This window comes from Nilaparvata lugens, chromosome 4 (assembly GCF_014356525.2).
Source record: "Nilaparvata lugens isolate BPH chromosome 4, ASM1435652v1, whole genome shotgun sequence".
In the NCBI taxonomy this organism is placed as follows: domain Eukaryota; kingdom Metazoa; phylum Arthropoda; class Insecta; order Hemiptera; family Delphacidae; genus Nilaparvata; species Nilaparvata lugens.
Window position 1 is genome coordinate 35,184,984 of NC_052507.1, and position 23,055 is coordinate 35,208,038.

Genomic DNA, 23,055 nt, shown 5'->3' on the forward strand with positions numbered 1-23,055 from the left:
AAAATTAAACACTAATTGAATACTAATACTTGTATTGTCTTTGGTAATACTAAGGAGATTGCCGGCTTTTCATCTCTCCTCTCCCGATATAATTTCTATGATAAGTGTTTGCTGTACAAATGAATAAATCAATGCTACACTATACGACCCTAATAACTCATTCATTCAGTCAAGCACAAATGATTTATAGAGAGAGAAGCAACAGGCTGTCGAAAACTGTTCCTCCCCTAAATTTTGTTAGAATACTTTGTCCCAACATTGAATTAATCTTTCTTTAAAAACTTACAATCAAAATAAATTTTTTATTAAAAATTTACATGAATAATTGTGGAAGTGGTCGAGATATCTGATCGCTTAGAATTGGTGAGACACTTACCAATGTTCTTTGATATAGTTACGGAGTTTCACTAGGAATATATCACTAGTCAATTTCTCAATACTCACACTTTCCCAAGGGAAGAATTCAGATAGACCTTTCTTCCATTCCACCAAGGCTCAAGGTGAAATATCTATCTATATTTATTAATTTCCAATACACCATATAAATTCATAATAATTATGAAGGTATTCATTTCACAAATTTTATTCATTATCTGCAAATCAAAATGATCAACTTGTAAAGTTTATGTCATATTCAATTCGTCTTGCCATTATTATCCCACATCAAAAAATCTTATCATAAGAATCTACTCCTATTTAATACTGTAGCATATAATTAGAATAGGCCCAAGATAATATAATGTTTTGAAACTCTACACTCTACTAAAAAATTTACTATTGGGATAGGTGATAAATGTGATACTTTGAGTCAGAGTGATTAGTGTTAATATTTGATTTAAATGCATATACAATTCCAATCTTAACAACATTGAGCACCTTTGAAAAACTTTTTGAGCATTAATCTGAACGATAATCATTTTTCGTAATCAAATTTTTCAAATGTAAATCATTGAATCAATTAATTTCTGAATTACTTATTTCATCAGTTTCAGTTAGATTAAACTAGTTTTGGTAACTTACAAAATGGTAGTGTATCATAGACAAATCAATAATGGAGATTACTTTAATCTTATCTTCATGATACAAGATCTACTAATCTACTGCTGTTGTACAGTTAATTTTGAATAATGGTATCAGCACAAGGAAGAATGAAAACATAATATTTGTGAAATTGCATTGCCAATTCATATCTTCAATGACAATACCCTATTCATTTCAAGATAAATTGTTGTCCTTCAGATCATTATTCTAGTGATGAAAAATGTTTTTGATTGCAAAAATGTGTCCCCACTTCGTTGTGAATTCACACAGCCTTCATATAACTAACTTTTTGAGTAACAAAATATCATAAATAACTTCGATAATTCTGCATTTCTACTCAATCACGTTTACACTTGAAAGAATATATATTGATGCATTTGTTTGTTGTTGCTTTCCGAAGACAATGGATCAATATGATTTTGAAAGAGAAAATTGTGATCTCCTAACTGAAAAGTGTCAAATCTTGGAAAATTCCATAAATGGCTCAATAAACTTGCAAATTGTTAAAGATAATCTATTGAATCGTTTGTTTCATGAAACTATTTCTCAATGAATACCATATCTGGATACATTCTATCAATAATATTTTATTTTAATTTGGTCAATGGTAGTAGCATCAATTTATTCTGAATTCAGATTTTGCAAATCATCGACAAATTCTGAATAAGATTATTAATAAATTTACATTTTGTCATGAAAGTTGAATTATTTAGATTAGAGAGTCCAAGGTTGATGAAGAAATATTGTCCTTAATCAGATATTGAAATTGAATTTAAGAATATATTAAATATTATTCCTATAGTAAAATATTCAATTATTTGAAACTATGATATTATATACTATTCAATATTTGAAACCTCCTATGTCACGGTGGAAGATACATGATTAAGTTGAGTGAGAATAAACTTCAAAATGAAGCAACCTGGAAGATACTCGATGAAGATGAATGCCACTTATAAAAAATATTTTCTCTCAATATTTAAATTCACCCTTGTTTTAATTGTTCAAATCTTTGCTCTAAAAGAGTCCCAAATTGATTAATCACGGTATTATCAATGGAATGGATTTCCAACTTCACCTCTGATGTAACAAGAAGTGATTGGAATATTGATAGATCTACTACATTATCAGTTACTAAGGATAATAATTATAATTTCATCATGATGATTATTCATTAGAAATAGGAATTAAAAATGTAAATCATATTTTTTCACCCTAGGGCATGTTGTGATAAAGTGCTCACATTATAACTAAACGGTAATGAACGGATTTACTTGTGATGATTAAATTTATATTTTTCCTGGGAGTCACATTAAAATACTTATTTATTAGTTCCAGGGATAATCATATTCGCTCTCAATATTCAATCATTCTTATCTATGGGTCTATGGTACCCATTCATTTTCCACATCAATTTTGTTTTTATAAATATATTTTTTTAGAAGTACGGTAATTACGAATTGATGACTGAATAGAAAAAGTTTATTCCCAAATATTTCAACCTGTGATGTTACCTGTTCTTGTCTGTAAGTTATACCTTTACGATCAACAATTGCTCAGTGAACATTTAATGGCAATGAGGGGTTGTTTCTGCTCCCACAATAGGTTTTCATTTCTGGTTTTCAGGGGTCGTCAAACCCTCCATAATAAAGGATACAAGTCCTATTCAAGTCATGTTTTTGGAAAGGTGTTTTTTGTCGGAACCATATTTTTATACCAATCACGGTTGTGCGATGGATCTGATCCTAGTCATAACGTAGAGTTTGAAAGTGTTTCATGTAGGTCCATGTATTGTCTGATTCAAGATAGGCCTTTTTTGTCTGTGGTATTTATTGTTTCCGATGTCCACTAAGATATTCAATCAATTCATGATTATGTTTCAATATTGGAATATACGTTTTTACAAGTATCTGATGAATCATTTACTGTGATTGATGAAACATCATAGGAGTTCAATTTAGAGTTATTTCAAAGATATTCAAATTTGTGAAGCCAACCATTGGTCGGTAAAATCAACGTGCCTAGAAAGCAGTTCAAATTTCCTGGTTTCCCCAGTGCTGTTTATCTCACCATCTATTTGCATTTTTATAGATATGATTCATTAGGAGCAAGCTTGTGGCAAACGTTAATTCGGCTAACTAAGCCGTGGTTGTACGTCCAATTAAGGAATCCGTATGAATATTCATTCATTCACTCTACTCTTCACATGCAGCTCGTCTCAACTTAATATGAATAAAAATTTCGGTGATCTGCTATCAAGCATTTGAGTAATTGTGTACTATAAGCCATGATACATATTCGAATCATGTATCCAGGTCCAAGTAGTTTGTACGTAAATCATTCTCGATTCATTGATTGTAAATAATAGCAATAAGAGAAGATAGAAGTTTCCTTGACAATTTCCTCCTTTGATGATATTAGTTTATTTCGTGATTTTCGATTCTAGTAATCAATTAAACTTAGAATCTATTGTTCTCACATTCTTCTCCTAACCAAGTTCCTCAAGTTTCAAAAGAAAAAAACAAACTATGGATTAAAATTCCACTGTAATTCATCATTCCGCTGTGGTTTTGATCTATTATTATGAAGTGGAGCTGGATATAACTTTTAAACTTCATGAAATACGCAAAAAGAATTTTTAGCAATAGTGTTGAATAATTGATGATAAATGTTTGCTAATTACAAATTGATAGTTTCGATTATAAATTTCAAATTTTTACACTTTACCATTTTATTCACCATTAAAACTGGTAGTTCGGTTTGAGCTGTTTGAAAATCTTGGTAATTTCGACATTTTTCTCGAACAGTTGGCAATCTTGATAGACAAAATTTTTGTTGTATATTTCATTGTAATAGTGAAACTTTGATCAATATTCCACACTTTTCGATCAATCTTAGGTATCAATTAGTAGCTCAAGAACTATTCTCTATTATTCTAAGCTGATAGTATCAGCTACCCATGAAACTACTTGTTGAATTTTCTATAACAATTGAACCCAAAAAGTTCAACAAGATTTCCAATCAAAAATTCTTGATAAAAACTCACAAAAAACGTACAAGTTAGATCAAGATACCAGATATGCCAGAGACGAGCAGAGATGAAAATAGCAACTGTTGCCGTTCAGATTTGCTTTCTACGTCTGGTGATTGATTTTCCCATTTTCCCCACCCGTTTCAAGCGAAAAACAAGCGAAAAGGAAGCCGATGAGGATTGGAAGATGAAAGTTCTAGAGGAAAGAGAATAATATGAGCTGACGTAGGGAAGATTCAGTGACTGGACGCTTTTCGAGAGGAGAGGAGAGGAGAGGAGAGGGTTGTTTCAGGCGAATCGCCGCGGGAATAAAACTGCAGAATGAAAGAAGAGGAAAAAGTGGGAAGATAGAAAGTGAGGCCACATCATCGTTCTTCCAACAATAACAACACTGAAAAGAAGAATCGTTTTCAGAAGTTTAACTCGGGCGGTGACTGACTCAGTTATTGATTTCAATGTACTGTATATACAGCGTGCGTCGACGTTTGCAGAAGAGGAATTGTTATGGTTGGAGCTGGAAGCAGAGGGGGGAGAGAATCACACAGAGACATGATAAAGATGGGATGAAGTGGGGCGAGATGGATTTATGTGTGCTAGAGGCCAGAGGCGGCAGTCAGTGGTAGAGGCTTTTATTCGACAGCTTAGATCCATCTCACTCTCTCTCACTCTATCTCTCCTGCACGTTTTCCTACTGCGTCGTGGGGTGATTTCGGGGCTGATCGTCTTTCCGGGGATCACCCTTTGATAGCGCGCTTCCCCCTTATGAGGGGGTGGCGAGGTAGGAGAACTGAAAACGGAAAGAAGAAGGCGCCCTTAAGTGGCGGAATGACAGCGTGAATGTCGGTTGAAATGCTCTTCCAACTCACTCACACATACTCACCAACTCAGCTCTTCTTCAAAAGATGCTTGCTCACTTCAAATATATACCAACATATATTTATTTGTATGTGTGTATGTATATACAGTAGAGGTATATGAAATTACTTGTGCCCATCTTTGCAGCTTTTGCCGCTCGTGATGACATGACACGTCCTTGCAGCATGTTCAGTTTCTTCCAGCTCGGCAACTTAAAACATTCTTCAAAGAAATGTGTTCCTCGTATAGGCCTACTTTTCGTCCCGATTCATTTGATTTTATCGCATCAGCAACTGATGTGTCGGCCTAATTCGTTTGACCCTACTCCAGCTGGGAACTTTCGAATGAGCTAAATTCGATTGATCTCTTTTGTTGGAAAGATTTTTTTCTGGGTGTGACCGAATCTTTTGTTTGAAATCGATTGTACGTTAACATAATATTAATATGATCTTAACATCTTATATTATTATTATCTCACTATTATTAGATTACTATCTACTATCTTACTAATCACTTTCGTAGTGAATTAAATAAGAACAAAATGCAATGATATTTTATGGAGTATTGACGACTAGTTTGAATTTGGCGAGTGAAGATTGTGTTGAATTATGATTAATATTGCATTCAGTGATCAAATAGTAACAAATGATAATATTATTTAGATAAATTTTTCTGTCGAGTTTTATTTAATTGACTTATTTTTTCAATGTTGGGAAAGTCCGATTCATATATAATAGAAAGTCATATATAATATAAGCCATATATAACTGAAAATGTTTAATTTATTGGATAGTAGTCTACGTGTAGCATATGTACTCGTACAATTTTACTTAGCAAGCATACCAATCATCTAAGAGTGCAAAATATAATGATTCGAAATATGATGACAACACAAAACTGTGAACTTTGTAATGTCAATCAATAATTTCCCAAGCCGCTCAATAAAACCATTCTCATTGTCCCAGCCCAGGCTGATAGTAGGATAAATACAGTAGTAATCAAAGTCAACAGTGCAATCATGATACTTGAATGATCTGATGGCTGTTTATTCTCAATAGAAGATAAATCGTGACAATGAACAATAGAAAGTGCCAAAGCAAACGCTTCCTTCGACTGTGTGAAAGTTTCAGTTCAAGTCAGCTATTCACAAACGTTGAACGTGATTATAAAATAATAAGTTAATTGAGTTGATGTGTTGTGTTCAACAAGGTGTAATAATAGACATGCAGGCTAGTTGAGAAGAAAAGTTTCGTGAAACGGGAGCGTGAATACAATAATGATAATTTAAATGAAGTATTATCACAAATCAGCTAAGTGTACTATCTGGTTTCTCTATAATCTATGCACTATGCTCTATGGATCATAATATTAAAATTGGCTAATTCATTGGAATAAGTATTCCATAAATCTTTTTATGATCAGGGATCATATCGGGATTGATTCAATAAATTTGGGATCGATTTTATTTTTGATTGATCATAACGGATATAACCCGTTTTCTAGAGCATGAACAAACAAATTTTTGAATAAAAAGTTTCAATCAATTTCAGTTTTCCTCATTAGGATAGGTGGGAGATTACACGTTTTTTTAGTGTTGATTTAGTGATAATTCACAATATTCGAAACAACATAAGTTTTTGAAGGGAGGCATCAGGGAAAATACATTAATTTTGTTTTGTTCACTTATTCTTCACATCAACTAATTATTTCCCAGTTATTTCTATACTGGACCACATACATTTCTTGTAGTTTCCTGTATTTTTATGTTGAATGAGATATTATTCTCATAAGCGTTTTTGAAGCTTATCCAGGACCTGGATAAGATGATGATCTTTGAAAAAAAACATGCGAAAGTAACATTTTAACCCACTTGACATCTGGCAGCATTAATATCAAAGCGCCTGTGTGAAATATTATATTATGCTTCAATGATTACAATTATTATAGCGTTGCATTATAACATTTTTTCTCCAAACCTTATTCTATCCACTAATTTGCACTTCTTCTATCCATTAATTTATTACCGCCGATAAGTTTTGTATGTGTGAGCCTCTTCTATAGTGAGATCCATTTTGAACAGTCAGCATTCTCTTTAAATAACACATATGCTTCCCACTCTGATAATTTAAAGTCAATCTCACTCTAGAAATTTTGGTAGCCGTGCCGTACAATAATTTTTTTCGTTATTGTGTTCTATCGTTTCGTTTGAGTTGTTATTGAGAATTTTGAAATCAGTGGTGCTTGTTGAGTATCTGTGGAGGTGGCGATAGAATAAAATCTTCTTCACCTACTGGTCGCAAACCAGTTTCTGTCCAAAAGTTCCATAATAGCGTGGATAAATAAGTTCAATTATTTAAAAATAACAATCCTGGAGATAGAGAGAGCTCATAGATGAATATTCAAAGATGAGTAACATACTGTTATCTTGTAACACTGGTTATGAACGAACATGTTATATTCATCTATAAAGTAGCCGAATTGAATGGAAGTCACTGGGTGTAGTAGTAGCCTAATACCGTATTCTACTGCATAAGCAAGAAGTGATTCTCTAGCTTTGTAGTTATGAGGTTCTAAACGACCTGGCAAAATGCCACACTTCCCTTCCCGCTCTTTGAAGTCGGGACAAATTGCTTTGTCCAATTCTCGCTTCGGGAAGATCTATGCGAGTCAGATTAGACATGGAATCTCAATCTATTCAAAATCAGTATACATTTTGAAGATTATATTTCACGATAATATATAGTATACAATTTTTTAATATCTATGGAACATATTTTACAAAAGTGATGAATATGATGTATACAATATTTTTCCCTTAATGATTTTTATGAAGTAGTTTGAGTATAGTAGTCTGATTATTACGGTTCATGTAGATTTTGGAAATTCAAATTCCACGTGAAAAAGATTTTTTACGTAAAATGTCATTCCTGTAATACGTCTTGTTTATGGCAAAACAACTGGTCTATTCGTAAGTTAATTTTCAATGTTCAAAAAAAAAAATTTGTACAATGAGTTTCTAACAAAAAAATTGTCAATGTTGGAATTTCGAATGATTGCTTCAGATTCAATTATTAAAACCTGATGAGTATTCGGTATTCGAACTAAAGTGTACAGTGGTGTAAAGTGTACAGTAGTGTAAAGTAGTAAGTAGTAGCAGTAAATAAAGTAGTAACAGTATAAGTAGTAACTTACTCGAATTAATGGAACTGTAGGATTGGGGTAGCTGAAAAAGGCATATTTTCTAACGCTGTTCTAATAACCAAGTTTAATTAATTATCATAATTTTAACAAAACTGTACAACTTTTCTCAAATATTTTTTCTTTTTTTCAATATTCCACTTGATTTTCTATTGTAACACATTTTTAAACTGTATTTTTTGTAAGTTTTGTACTCAAATGTCTGATAAGAATGAGACAAAATGGGCTTACATGTAGTCTCCAAAGATAGGTAAATAAACAATATTAACAAATAATCCATTGGTATCACTCACATTATTCATGAAAAAATATCAGTTGTCTTTCTTGGTTAACCGTTTTGTTATACATTTCCAGAACTATACTTGACATGAATTAAAGTAGGCCTATATTATGTGGTCCCAACCATGCAAGCTTATTAAATCATACCATGTGCGTGCATAGAGTATGTGCGAGCGTATGTGCTTACATTATGTGTACGAGTATGTGTGAGCTCCTAATCTTCCCTTTGAACTATTTGCGATGCATTCGATCCATCTTGTGTGTGTCATTTAGAAGATTAAATAATGCCTCACCTGCGTTTCTGGAACCGTAGGGGCCATTAAGCCTCGTCTTTCATCTGCATAATTACAAAACATCATCTCCCCCATTTAGTTCGCCCATAAAAGATCTTTAGAAATCGAGAGCGCTTGATGGGGAAGCTAGTCTGAAACGCACTATCAAATAATAGAACATTAAAAATAGGCTAGCCTCATTTTTTGAAGGTCGTCTTTCTCGCCCTTCTTCGCTTTTAATTGATGCTGAGTAGCCTATTCAATAGGATTCAGTTATAAGAGATAGCCTCAAAGGATTCTCTTCTAGCTTAATCGGTCTAGGGTAGCATGTATTTCCGACTGTGTTGACTTATCTTCCAGCTAGAAAAATTATCAAAGATGTTTTGATGTTTTTCAGAGTAGATATATTTGAAAGAAACAGTCTTCAAGAAATTCAGTAATTATTATTTTAAAGCTACTCAATTCGTATCCATTGTGATAATTTTTCATATTTTTACGAGGATTTTCTTTATCTGGAAATTTCATGTGTTTGTTTGAAAACCAGTAGAAATACTGGATTGATATTGTTTTGTAACTGCAACATAATAAGGATAAAAATTGATGGGAATGGAAACCGAGAAATCATCAATGATGTAAAGACATATTTTTGACCTAGATATTCAATTTATTATGAGTGAATTTTATTTTAAAAATCCATGAAATTATTGGCTCCTAAATTATAATAATTTCTATGGCACCACGGTATTCGAAGAACAGCTTCCATGGTATCTACATTAAAACTTCTTCTTGATCTATTTAGATTCATGAAGGCGGAAACAAACGTTATTCCCCAATTATTGTAACCAATGAATTATCACTATGAATGATCGATTAAATAGGTCATCAGAAATAAAATAATTTCCTTAATTATGGAACAGAAATTCCATCATATCGCACAATACCTCTCAATTTAACAATAGCATACCGGTATTTTAAAGCTAAATTTATAATTACGGAATTGAAATATAATTCTAGAAGCTCAACTTATTGAAATAGACTTTCAATGTAACTTTTAATATTTTCCCACATTCATTTTGAAATACTTGAAGCTTAATATACAATTACGCAGTTGAACAATTTAATACAATGGTTACAAAACTAAATATGCACTCACAAATTATTCTTCATTATGGGTGACAAATCGATTGTTCTATTCCATATTATGTTCAGAATTATTAATTCATACCTATATGTGTTCTCGAATTACTTAGTGAATAGACATTGCTCTAGAATTGCATACAAAAGGTTTTAAATTACTTATTGTATTTTCAAACATTCCTCCAATTCCAAATTAATAATATTTATCGATTGAGGTTATAAATGCAATTGGACCTTTTTAATGATATCAATAATTCAGAATCTTTCTCTCCTGGTTTCAATTATTGTTGAGTTTTTAGTCAACGAATACAATTAATCATATTCATGTCTATTTTAACCTTTGTTTTGAAAATTGTTTTTTTGCAATGTTGTTTGTTGGAAATATTCACATGAATTTGGAAATTAAAAGCATCCAATCATGGTTATTTACACGATAGTTTTCAGTGATAAAATTCGAATCACATACGGTAATAAAAAACCCAAATTGATAAATTTCTATAATTTTCTCCTAAAAAAGTTATTTCGGAGTGCAAATTCTTGCCAAAATCAAATACGCTTCGGAAATCGAATTGTTGAAGGTTGATAAGTGCAATACTAAAACGGGGGGAGCCAAGTTTATCACAGTCTTCAACAATATCTCTATATCAGCTCTTGTAGAACGGTAAAGGCGTACTTATGAGGGAGGGAAAGAATGCCACAAGTTCTGTGCGTAATGATTTCCAGCTAGCTACTAAACGACAGACGACATTGTTCAAATTTTGCAACATTTTGTGCAGCGTTTAAAGTCGTTATTAGTCTGGAGTGTGCGCGTGTGTGAATCCCGGGGTGAAAGGGCGCTTTTAAGGGGATGGCTAGGAATGAGAAATTGAGGAAGAGAAGAGGAAAAAAAGAGAATGAAGAGAAAGAGAACGACGAAAAGGAGTAGAAGGAGTTGGAAGAAGAGAATGATGAGCGAAGGAAACAGTCAAATTATAGGGATGGGTTTTGCGGCTTACGCCCTCGAATTCCACCTCAGTGTTTTCTCTGTTTTGAAGTGTTGCTGCTTCTCGTATCTTCCCATTATCCTTCTCCACCTCCTCTTTTTTCCTTGCTTTCATCTTCCTCCTTCATTTCTTCCCCACCTTCTCCCTTCGCTATAGTTCAATTAATATTTTCCTTCAGACTCGACAATCTTTCACTCACCTACTTTTTATTCTCGCTTTTCTGCTTCTCTTTCTTCCATTTCCTCACGTTTTGGTCATCTTTGTCTCCACTTTACTCTTTCCTTCTCTTTTTCGCACTCACTTATCATTCTTATCTATTGTTATTTTTTATTATCTCTTTTTCTGATTTCACCTCTTTTTTCATCAGTCTGATTTATCAGCTTGTCTACTGCTGCCTCTTGGAATTCGTCTTTCTCCCTCCCAATCTTCAACCCTTAAAACCTTGCTGACAACGAGGAACAAAGTACACATCCCTAATCGCTGTACGTCCCTATGATCGGTGGTTCGTACTTCCTCGTGTCTGAGTAAGTAGTTCAATGCACCTGCGCGTTCAAACGACAAACACAAATGTGGACCAAGAGAAAGATAAAGAAAGGTGGTTGAGGATGAGAAAGGAAGAGCGAAGAAAAAAAAATGGACAAGAAGGATGTCGCAGGGTTAGAAACTTGCGGCGTATAGTGGATCTCCTCTTCTTTAGCTTTCTCTCTTCTTTGCATTTTCTCCTTACTTTTCCTCCACTCCGCTCCTTTGGTGAACAATGCGCGTTCACGATGTGACAAGTTGAGCCACACTCAGACAGTTCCACTTTATAATGGCTGGTAATAAAATGAAATGCGCTAAAAATTGGCTACACTTCGCGTTTTTGATGCTCTCGTTTGCCTTTACCTCCTTTTTGATCTGGTTAGAAAGGAATAGACCTGTGATTGAATTTTCAATTCAGCTGATATTTCCTCTCAACTCACAATGATCTGAACAATCGAGAATATAAAACATTATTGTGCTGGATTATCAATCCTCGAGACGTGAAATATTTTGTATTTTTGTGTAGTCTGCGATAATGTGTTGTTGTCCCCATATCCCATACATACAATTTCATTTTTATTCACATGGAATACGCTTTGTAGTTCCTTATACATTCATTTTTGCTAAGAGAAACATAATTTTCATATCATTACGCACGCAGAAGCCTGATGCCAATCATGGAATTATTACTATGAGGGTCATATACCATCAACTGCCTGTTATATCGGAAAGAGTCAGCTTTCTGACCACACTCAACTGGGGTGGAACAAGACAGAAGACACTACTCTTCTGATATTATCTGTTCTTTCTGGACCACTTCAATTTACACTTGCTTTCTGTTGCAATAATTATTACGAAGAATAAATTAAAGAGAGTGAACATGAATATAGTGAGTGAGGAAAATAATAATGGTCATCCTGATTGTCATATAAATCAGTAGCACTCATAGTGAGATTCACTTTCAGCTGTCAGCATCCCTCATGTACACCACCATTGCTTCCCGCTCATCCAATACTGACAGTTCAAGGTGAATTCCACCACAGTAACAATCTTGAGGGATATGCCTGTCCAGAGTTTAGAGTTCAGAAGATCCAGGAACAAAACATTTGTTGAGCCAGCTCTCTCTCTATAATCTTGTATCACCGGTTACGAAAGTCCTTCAGCCCCCAGAAAAGGGTTGCAGACGTTCGTGTAGGGTGCGAAGCTGATCTGAATCACCCTCATCCGAAATTCAAACACGGTCGTTTATGCTCAGACACGCTTGCGTAACAGCATCACAAAGTAGACACAAGAGTCTCAAGAGAAGTGAGCGAGATAAACTGTTCGCTTCTTTGTGATCTTACGATTGTGAGTCTGTTTTTTGTGATATTTTGATTAATGCAGGACACGATAGAATTACGTTAGTTGTGCTCCATGCGTTCACTATTATTTGAACTGACTAATTTTGAAAATAATTGGAAGAATCTGGTGTGGCGCACTCACACAACTTTCCTTGCCGTTATGAAGATCAATCACCTGACGCTAGTGTTCACGCGCATCTCAAGTCTACTTATAAACAAAGATCTGAGCCAGCTGGTGACAGGAAAATAACGCTAGAGACATACGAGGTCTGCTATCTCTTCATAGTGAATCATTTAATAGAATCAATAGTTGCCAACAGTTTGCAATTGAATTATTAACATTTTCTCAAATTTCGAGCTTATTTTAAATTTTAGGTGAAAATGTTATTGAACATTAATTGTAGAGACTTTTATGCTTGGTCTTTTCCACTCGAAGTTTTTCGTTTAAATTGTATCTGAAGCCTGAAAATTGAGAATCTAAAATCAAACTTTGCATAGATGAGGCGGAGTTCCTGAAATTTTTACAGATATGGGACTCGTGGCATCTGATAGAGGTTATCAATGAATATTTTAGGTATACATTTAATCAAAATCGTTGGAGTCGTTTTCGAGAAAATCGCGAGAAACCCTGTTTTTGACAACAATTTTTCCATTTTAGCCGCCATCTTGAATTGCATTTGATCGAAATTGTTCGTGGCGGATCCTTATATTGTAAGGACCTTAAGTTCCAAATTTCAAGTCATTCCGGTCATTGGGAAATGAGATATCGTGTACACAGACGCACATACACTCATACACACACACACACACACACACACACACACACACACACACACACACACACACACCACACACACACACACACACACACCACACACACACACACACACACACACACACACCACACACACACACACACACACACACACACACACACACACACAGACCAATATCCAAAAACCACTTTTTTGGACTCAGGGGACCTTGAAACGTATAGAAATTTAGAAATTGGGGTACCTTAATTTTTTTCGGAAAGCAATACTTTCCTTACCTATGGTAATAGGGCAAGGAAAGTAAAAGCAATTCTAATTTCCTTCACATAGCACAACGAGTTGACCATGATAGTGAGAAAATTAACTTGGATAGTTGATGCAAAATATATATTATTCATCACACTATCCAATAATTATTATCAGTTAAATAGAAATATTATTATATTAATGTGACAAAATTTCCAAAAAACGAATTTATTTAAAATGTGCCAAGATAAGCCTTATGAGGAAGCCATCCATTGATGTATTATCATAATTACGGAAATACGAGAAGGCAGCTGCCCCCAGATTTGATTCTCTTCCAATTTATACAAACAGTTCCAAATTACAAATGAGGTGTAACATCTCTGGTAGAAACACTCCATTTTTTGTAGTGCGATATGCTCCAGAGTATTTGTTTTGATTTGATTGATCTGGAGCATCAAGCCAGTTACAGAACAGTATTTTAATAATGTAATTGAATGTGCACGCTGAACCACGATGAGTACAGAAGAAATCCATATCCATAGGTATGGTGTAATAATAGGTTTACTGCTAATCTGTGGATCGTACCAATAGCGTGTCGAGAAGACCACATTCGTGAACGACGTGACGCAACCATCATGCGATCCCAATTACTCAACCTTAATTGGTCCAGCTAATTAATTAATAATTAACGTTGAAGAAAGTAAAAAGCTAGCCTTAATGAGTAGTAAAGCGAGAGGAAACTACTGTCCTTCTCGTTCAATTCGTGTTCCCTTCCCAGGAACAGCGTTTTTCTTTGTGCTACTGTTTCAAACTTGCTGATTCTACAATGGGAAAAAGAATGATTGTGGTAGGCTACTCTGTGAGTGCTGAGCTCTCGGACGCGAATAAAATATAATTAGCTTATCCCACTGCAGGTTTCAACTGTTCTTGACATATTGTAGGAATAATGTGAGAGAGAACTTTCTAACCTTCCCATATTTAAATGTCTCAATCGTCTGCATTTTTGCTATAGTAATTTGGAAATTGCACCTTTAGGATGCTTTCCATGTACTATTTCTTGAATGCTGATGCCTTTCCCATCATGCTATGATACATTTTCTATAAAATACTCAAATACTGTATTGTATTGCACAATAAAGTGAAACTTTGCTTCATTGATAGATAAATGTCTTTTATCCACACTTTACAATGAAATTGATGTGGGTGAAATTGCAGTATTTTTGAAAGTAAAACTAGATTAAAATCATGTATCAGTCTACTTTACTTCGATAATGTTTAAAGACCATTTAATTTTGCCCTCCTATGATGCAATTCTATTGTTTGGACTTTGAAAAGATTATTATATACACTCACTTATCGATTGTCGGCCGACATTTATTTATCGTCATGACATCTAGAATGTCCTTCGATTAGCTGAGAATCAGCTGCTGAAGGGAACTAGCCTATCAGTAAGTTTGAGAACGGCCATAGTACAGTCACTATATCAAAGTTTCAATATAACCAGACCTGTAGGTGATCCCAGATCATTGCATAGGTTTCGAAAAAGGATTTCATTTTCTTAAGAAATACATCTCTATACTTTTTTATAAACGAAATTTAATAGAAAAAAGCTTTACATTGATAGAACCCTTTAATTAATGGAATGAATGGATGAATTATCTATTAGCGTGCTATTGTCAAGAATAAATAACATTCAGTTTTACATGCATCTAGTTCTAGAGACTAGAGTCGAAGGTATTTTTATTTCCATCCTGTCTGGAGTGACTTATTTACAAACTAAAAGAGCCTATGGTCAACCTTTGATATACCTGTGGTAAATATTCTTTCAACATACAGTTAACCAACCTATAGAATTGAATAGGAAGAGTAGGAGTGGCATTTTTTTCTATACTATGCCTTCTCATCTCATCGACAAACCCCGAAAACTATCCTAAGTGGTTTGGATCGTTTCGTAGAAACCGTTAAAAAACCATGCGTTTCCAGAGTCGAGCAAAAGGTTAGACCCAAAATGATTACCATTAGAGAGCCTGCAGGCGCTAAAAAATCGCCTCCGAGATCACGACTGTGTGCAAGGTACCCTGGGGCAGCAATCAGGCTGATGTGAAGAAGTTAACGATTGGCCGTTGACTATTCCGATACCTAGTTTTAACGAAACCAGTTGACAAACCAGTTGAGACTGGCTTCATAAAAAATGTTTGAGGGATTGTACATTGTGCAATGCTCAATGTTATCTCATTAAACAAATAAAAATAATAGTTGTTCTTCATTTGAGTTATATAGCATCTTCTGCTTTAAAGAACTGTAATGCATCATTGCAGTGTGAGATAAATGTGAGGCGTGTGATTCATCAATATAATTGTTTATTGTTTGAGAATTATTCATCGGAGAAAGTTTCATTGTAAAAAATCAGGTACCGAAGAGGATTCAATAGGATACAGAGAAATATGATTAAATCAATATTCCAAATTATCAATGTGAAAATTATCATACTTCATGGGATGAAATTATTGCTTCTATAGCTGAAAAGATGGAACATTGTTGATCGTTAATGACAGTTGAATCAACGGGCAACTTATCTGCAGTGGGAAGTGATCCGCAGGCAGAATAACTTCACTCATAATATCGAATATCTCTGCGAGCTGAAACCAGCGAGCAATCGTTCCAAATTGACTCATCGGCACGACTTTTGGCTCAGCTACAACGAAACGAGCTGAAGGAGAAGGATGATAGGAGAGAAAAGAAGAGTGAAGAAGAGAGTTGGAAGAGGGAATGGTGCATTCCAGTGACTTATCACTCCATTAATTCGACATGCGCTGTGATCTCTGCAGCTTGCTCAAAGCACCCATCATCTGTTAGCTGAAGCTGAGGCGTGAAATTTGTCTGAGCCATTTGTCGATCCTGCAACCACTTGCCTTGCAGTCGACGGATCAGATTTCCATCCTGATTTCAAGTTTATGCCATTCTTCACTTCATCGAAGAATCGAACAACCAACCAGGCTTTCATGGATCGAACGCATTCATTGCATATCGGAAACAGTTTCTGGAATGAGATTTCCATGAATACCAATGAGTTTTTTTCCAGTAAAAAATACAGTATCTTAGCATTCTCAAATTCACTCTTGATTGGTTATGTTGATACAAATTATTATGGTGAGGAAACAATCTTGATATTATTAATATACTTTGATCATATTTAAGCGTATTTATCTCGTAATATCCTTCATACGTATAAAAAAAGTATTCGTGCCAATATTTTTTGGAAGATAGTTGAGACCTTCAATAATAAACAGAAACCTCTATTACTTTGATTGGAACTCATTAAAAATTGAACCGAATTCATAATACTGCGAGGAAAAGCATCAAGGAATGAAGAACTACATTATTCTCTACAGTATCTCTATTATTAAATTGTATTATTTGCTTAAATTGTAACCTACTTATAGTAGACATTCTATTTTGTTAAGATAAAAAATGTTTAGGGTTCCCTGAATACCGTCCATTTATAATCTTGTTCTAATAGTCTTGTTCATGATACAGTACCTTTGAAACTTGAAATCAAAGAACTGTCATTATTCAATATGAGCAAAAATATTCTTCATAAAGTGAAGTTTTGTTCTAGGATGTGGAAAGCTCACCGTATTTTATAATATGCAGTAGGTACTTAGTCTTTCGGTAGTCAGTTGACTGATATTACCGTTAGTTTTCAATAGAGTATGAGCACAGATTTATTGATGAACTTATCACACCTTGATTTATGATATAAGATATGACATACACATGATATCAATCTCCTAATCTCTTATCAACAATTCACTCATTATTATTTTTTAAATCGTTCAATTTGTTTAACCTGTAATTCAAATTGTCTTAGTTGAAATCTTTGTCGTGTTGAATATGATAATATTATTAAGCTGACATCATGTTTTTCACTTCAATTATAACACATTCATTCATTCAATGCGATTTGCATATAAAGTGGCCGAGTTCAGTTTTGTTAAATTTAGGAGTGATCCGTTGGCATATTTCCAGACAATAATTGCTCGATCTACGGGGTATCACGTGTTCATCCTCTCCAGATTTCATCTGAAATAAGAGAAGGCTACACTTTTAATATTTTTGTCTGTCAATCAATCTTGATTCATGAAATTTGATCTCTCGCCGCCGGTTACAATTGAATCAATGACGTAGTCTCAATTATCAATAAATTCTTAATAATATTATAATTGGTCTCCTAATCACAACCTTTGTGATCTCTTTTTGGAATTAGCTGATTTCCTTTTTTTCAAGATACGTCTTTAATTATTTTACAATTAAGGAAAATTATCAATCTCCATATTTTCATTCACTTCTAAGAAAAATTATGAATGAGGAAGTAGTCGGTAGGAAATTTTCAGTTATCATTGAACGTTTAATACAATATTACAAATTACTATGGAAGCCTTTATTATTTGCAATTTTCTGAGATATTGTATTCAACTAATCCTCTCTTTTCTCTTCTCTGTATTGTGATTATTTTAATATAAACTTGATACCTCTTGAAATACCTTTATAAATAACTAAAAAAGAATTCTATAAAATGAATGCAAAAAAACACATGTTTTTCCAGGCTCATAGTTGCGTGATTCAAGCTTGGATTATATCAGTAAATATTTTCAGTTTGTACAATATGAGTGAAGTTCTAAGTGCTACTATCAAGCTTCTATTACTATTCCATGTCTCTAGTGTACATTACTTTCAGGAACTAATCATTTTTTATGTTGATTATCATTAATATTATACTTTTGTGGTTTCAGGTAAATTCCAAAAACTTATTCGATCATGATATCATACCATATTCCACGCTCAACAAACAACACCTTCAATTCTGTAAGTTAATCTTTAATTCTTGTCTCTCAGAAGCATGCAATCTTCTTCAATTACAGGTTATTTTATATTGTAAATAATTATTCAATAGTATTCTCAAAGGCATTCTCCAATAGGTATTCTCAATAGTGTACTATTGAATGTACTGAAAATTTATAACAATAATTTAAATAAGTACTTTAATTATTTGTTCCAATAAATCAGTGGTTTTGGCAATTTTGTTTTGTCTTTATTCAATAAGTAATTATTTTTGTATCATACATAAACAAGAAGCGTTTAGTCGCTTGAGGCCAGATGAAAAACACAGCAGGTAAGAGCTGTAGTTCAGCTCTGTGTTCATGAGGACGATGATGTGAGGAGGTGGAGGAGGAGGAGGAGGAGGAGGAGGAGGAGGAGTTGGTGGATGATGAGCAGGAATTCTACGGCTAGTGGAATACTAAGGTGGTGGAGTGAGATGAAGGAGAAGTAGGGAGGAATGGATCTGAATGAGGGCCACAAAACTATCCTGTGAGGCGAAGTAGGTTTTGGGAGGGTTTCGGAAGAGCGCCGCTGGCGATAGAAGTCGGTCGCGTTTCACACAAATTGATGATATTTTAATGGTGCAGCTGACACTGAGAAAAAAAGAAGAAACATAAGGCACAGAAGGATTTGGAAACTGAGCAAGGGAACAGTAGATTTAATAGAAGATAGATGATGATGAGATTGAATTCAGTTTATCTACTGTTTTCAATACAGTATTTATAGCTATATGGACATTATTATGTACATAATTGTATGCATCTATTGTATTTATTAGAAAGTTTGCATTTTTATGAGTTTATTCAATCTGTTTTATTATCCTTGTAATTCGTTAGTAGCCTGAATTTTCACATTCAATGCAGATTCTGTTTGTATTGAGATGTAACTGGCTTGTGAAGATAGCTACAGAAATGTAAAAGGTGTTTTTTACACAATAAAACAACATTAAATTTATTACAAAATATTCAATGAGGAATATTATTTGAAGAGAATCATTCATAGAAGCGGGGAATGATTGCCCACAATGAGAGAGGGAGTAATTAATGAAGCGAGAGACCTCAGCTCGACCTGTTTTCCTCAACGCCAAACTCTCTCCCCCCTCTGCAATCAAATAATCTGCGCCGAAAAGCCCATCAAAGCAAACCTGTGTGAGCTTAGTGCCTTACTTCCGGCGCATGCTGTATATGCGGCTGGTTGCCTGTAACCAACCTCAAAAGTGGAGAGCCAATTCAGCGTGACGCTAATTGAATTACGCTATCGCTGGCGCAGTAGTTGAGTCTTGAGTTTGAGACCCGGAGGCGTTAGACCTTTCCCTTGTGTCTGTTCTTGCTAAATTATCGTCATTTTCAGAAACATCGTATCTTCCCCAAGATGTTCAGAGTAATCTTTGCGCAGGATTTGGTGTGCTCTAAGATGGTTTTCAGTTTTGTGGTGTGTGATGATTGATTTAGGAGGTAGATATGGTTGAACAATTTATATCCTGAAAATAACTCGATATGAATTGCATTGAGCTTTGAAAATAACCTGTTTTTTGATGTTCCAGAAAAAAGGCAATGCAATTATATAGTATAGGCAATAAATTATTTTCTGAATTGAATTGAAATTGAAAATTATCGCTCAGGAATAAATTTCCAACATTTTCTGAGTTTCAATCAATTGCTTTTTTAATTATTGTATTTCAATCACTAAGTTTTTGCAATTCATTACACTACTGAATCCAACTTATGAAATACAACTCAGAGGACTGATTTACATTTACAAGCAAGGCATACTCTGATCGTCTCATCTAGTAATATACTATATGGGTGCACAACTGATATTAAAAATATAAATGGTAATCTATTCAGTTACTTAAATCGTGATCTAGACGTCTTCAACAATAATTGACAGTTCAAATTTTCAGTTACTAGTCAATGACATCTACAGTGATACAGACGATACAGTCCGGTTGCAGTTGGTCTTGCTAACGGATATGATGGCTATCAACTTCAGTTTAGAAAGTTTAAATCCGACTACCTAATCCTAATCAATTTTTGATGAAAATTCGCTTAATTATCTTGTTTGATGCAATTTGATGCTGGTACCAGATGAAGTTGCCTATATTAACAAGTTTTACGACCGATCCTCCAATCTAGACTACTAAACTCCGTTGTTTACAGAATTAACTCAACTCTTGAGTCTTCGTTATTTTAGCAGGCGCGTTTTAATTGCCTGGAAACGAGAGATTGCCTAAAAAAGCTCAGGAAATGCCATGTTTGGAAACCAACAGGAAAAACTGTCAGCTTTCAACAATTTATTTTGTTGGCCACGGATATGTTTCGGCTTGTCGCATCATTAAATTTCTTCCATTTGAGTTTCAGATCAGTAGTTGTTGTGAGTGGAAGTTCCCGTTGAATGAAATTCCTCAGCTGATAGAATTTGCCTGGACTGTGATTGGACATTTCTTATGTCTTGTATAGTTTATCTATTGAATAATATCTGAGTAAGAACCAATAAGATTTTTACAACTTTCTTGTTTTGTTCATCTAGTAACTCATCTCATTCATCTTTTTTACCCATATATTGTCAACATTTACACACGTTTTTAATGTAATCATGGCTTTGGAATGGTCAACTTGATTAATGCCAGCCAACATAGTCAATAGTAGGCCTATCCACACAGAAAACACTAAACATGTAGAGAACACATTATAAGACATTTTTATTGTAACTAACTATTGTATGTGATTGTAATTTATCTAATATTATCTGTAATAATTATTGATGTAGTAGTTTTAGTTTTTTTTGGGAAAAACATTTATCTATTATTTATTTATTTGATTATTGTCTTAGTTCTTCAATTACTTGGTTATCTTATAATTTCTAATCCAAATGCCTCGGAGTTCCAGTGATGAGGGCAATTGAATCAAAAGTAATTTCTCTCAATTCAAACAGTGGGAAAATCATCACCGTTGCAGTAACAACCACTTTTTGTTTCCAATCTCCAATCTATGCATACTTTAATTTTTACTACTTATTCAATTACCAATTTCTATAACTTCATCTATCAAAATGTTCAACGTACATATTGTAAAATATTAAATCTGGGTAGATAAAAAGCCCTAACAGAAACAGTAATAGGTCTGAAAATAAAGTAACTGGCTAATATCGCCAAATAGATAATAACTAAGATTAGATAGCATCAGCTTGTTCTGGCTAAATGGTACAAGAACCTAAAAAGGATTTGAAGGAAGTTTATTGCTCATAAATAGATTATTATATAAAATATTTGAAGATTGAGGTTATGTACATGTATTCACGGATCGGTGACCTAGAGATCGATCAAACCGAGGAACGTAGAATCTGACCAAAACCCCTTGGCAGAGCTTTATTGCAATCAGATGGTGTGCAATGTGAAAAAACACCTGTCCACGTGGCTAATTATTAGGTAGCATGGAATTAATATTAATGTATAGAATATTAACTAGCATGTAAAGAGCATAAATAAAAAACCAAATAAAATAATTTAATGTATTCAGGAAATAAGAGTTACCAGGCGCATGAATACCGAATAAAATTTGCATGCACCAATAGTAAAACGGCAGTTAATAGGCGGCAACTGTAGGCCAATTCAAAAATATTTCTATATATTTATATAAATGTACTAGATTTTGTGTTAAACTTTGTATAGTCTATGTTATCGATATGGCTCGAATGCAAAGAAATTATTAATCATACAATCTAAGCAATATTTTGGCATTTTTTGTAAGATCTATTTGAACCTAATGGCGGAGGACTAAGATATTTAAATTTTATGCTAATTTGAAAGTCGGAAAGAGGATCTGTAAAACTTGAAAAAGAAGAACCAGCACTCGCCAGCCAAATGCCACCATAAGAGGACCCCAAATATTTTAGAGCGTAGTACCTTACTAATGATTTTGTAAAAGTTAAAGTTAAAGTAAATTATTAAATTTCTTAAAAGACTTCGTGATGCTATTGTGAAGCAGAAGTCATTTTCATTTTGAATTAAATTTATAACCCCTTGGAGGAGACGATTCCGGCTACCATATTCCCGGACCACATGGAGTTGGATCGACATCGGCGGCTTACAAGAAGATTTTCGACACGTGAGTGATTAAATTTGAATTAGTGATGGGCGCCCTAGTGCTTCGAATTAATCTGATGATCAAAGCTAGCTCGCCGAAAGGGTTTTATTATAATTGAGAAATTAATAAGAGTAATACTTGCGCAAGTAAAATTAGTATTAAAGGTATTTATTTGAAAGAAAAATATAGATCAATATTTCAGAAATTTCTATTAAATCAAAGAAGTACAAAATCTAGGCTATTAAAACATATGCATATAATATTTAATTTTTTGCAATACAATTTGCGATAATTTATTATAGTTCTAATTCACTAGATGAATGGCTCTACCTATTCCGTCAGGTGCCGAATCTTGCACCCTGAGATAAAAATATATATTCGATACAAATAAATCTACTAAGTACTAGAGATT

General features: G+C 33.9%; 1 protein-coding gene across 1 annotated transcript in view; it reads left to right on the forward strand.

Annotated features, from left to right (window-relative positions):
• LOC111045324 (homeobox protein Hox-C4a) overlaps positions 1 to 23,055 on the forward strand; it is a 147,895-nt gene that overhangs the window by 919 nt on the left and 123,921 nt on the right. The gene's annotated exons all lie outside the window — the stretch shown is intronic.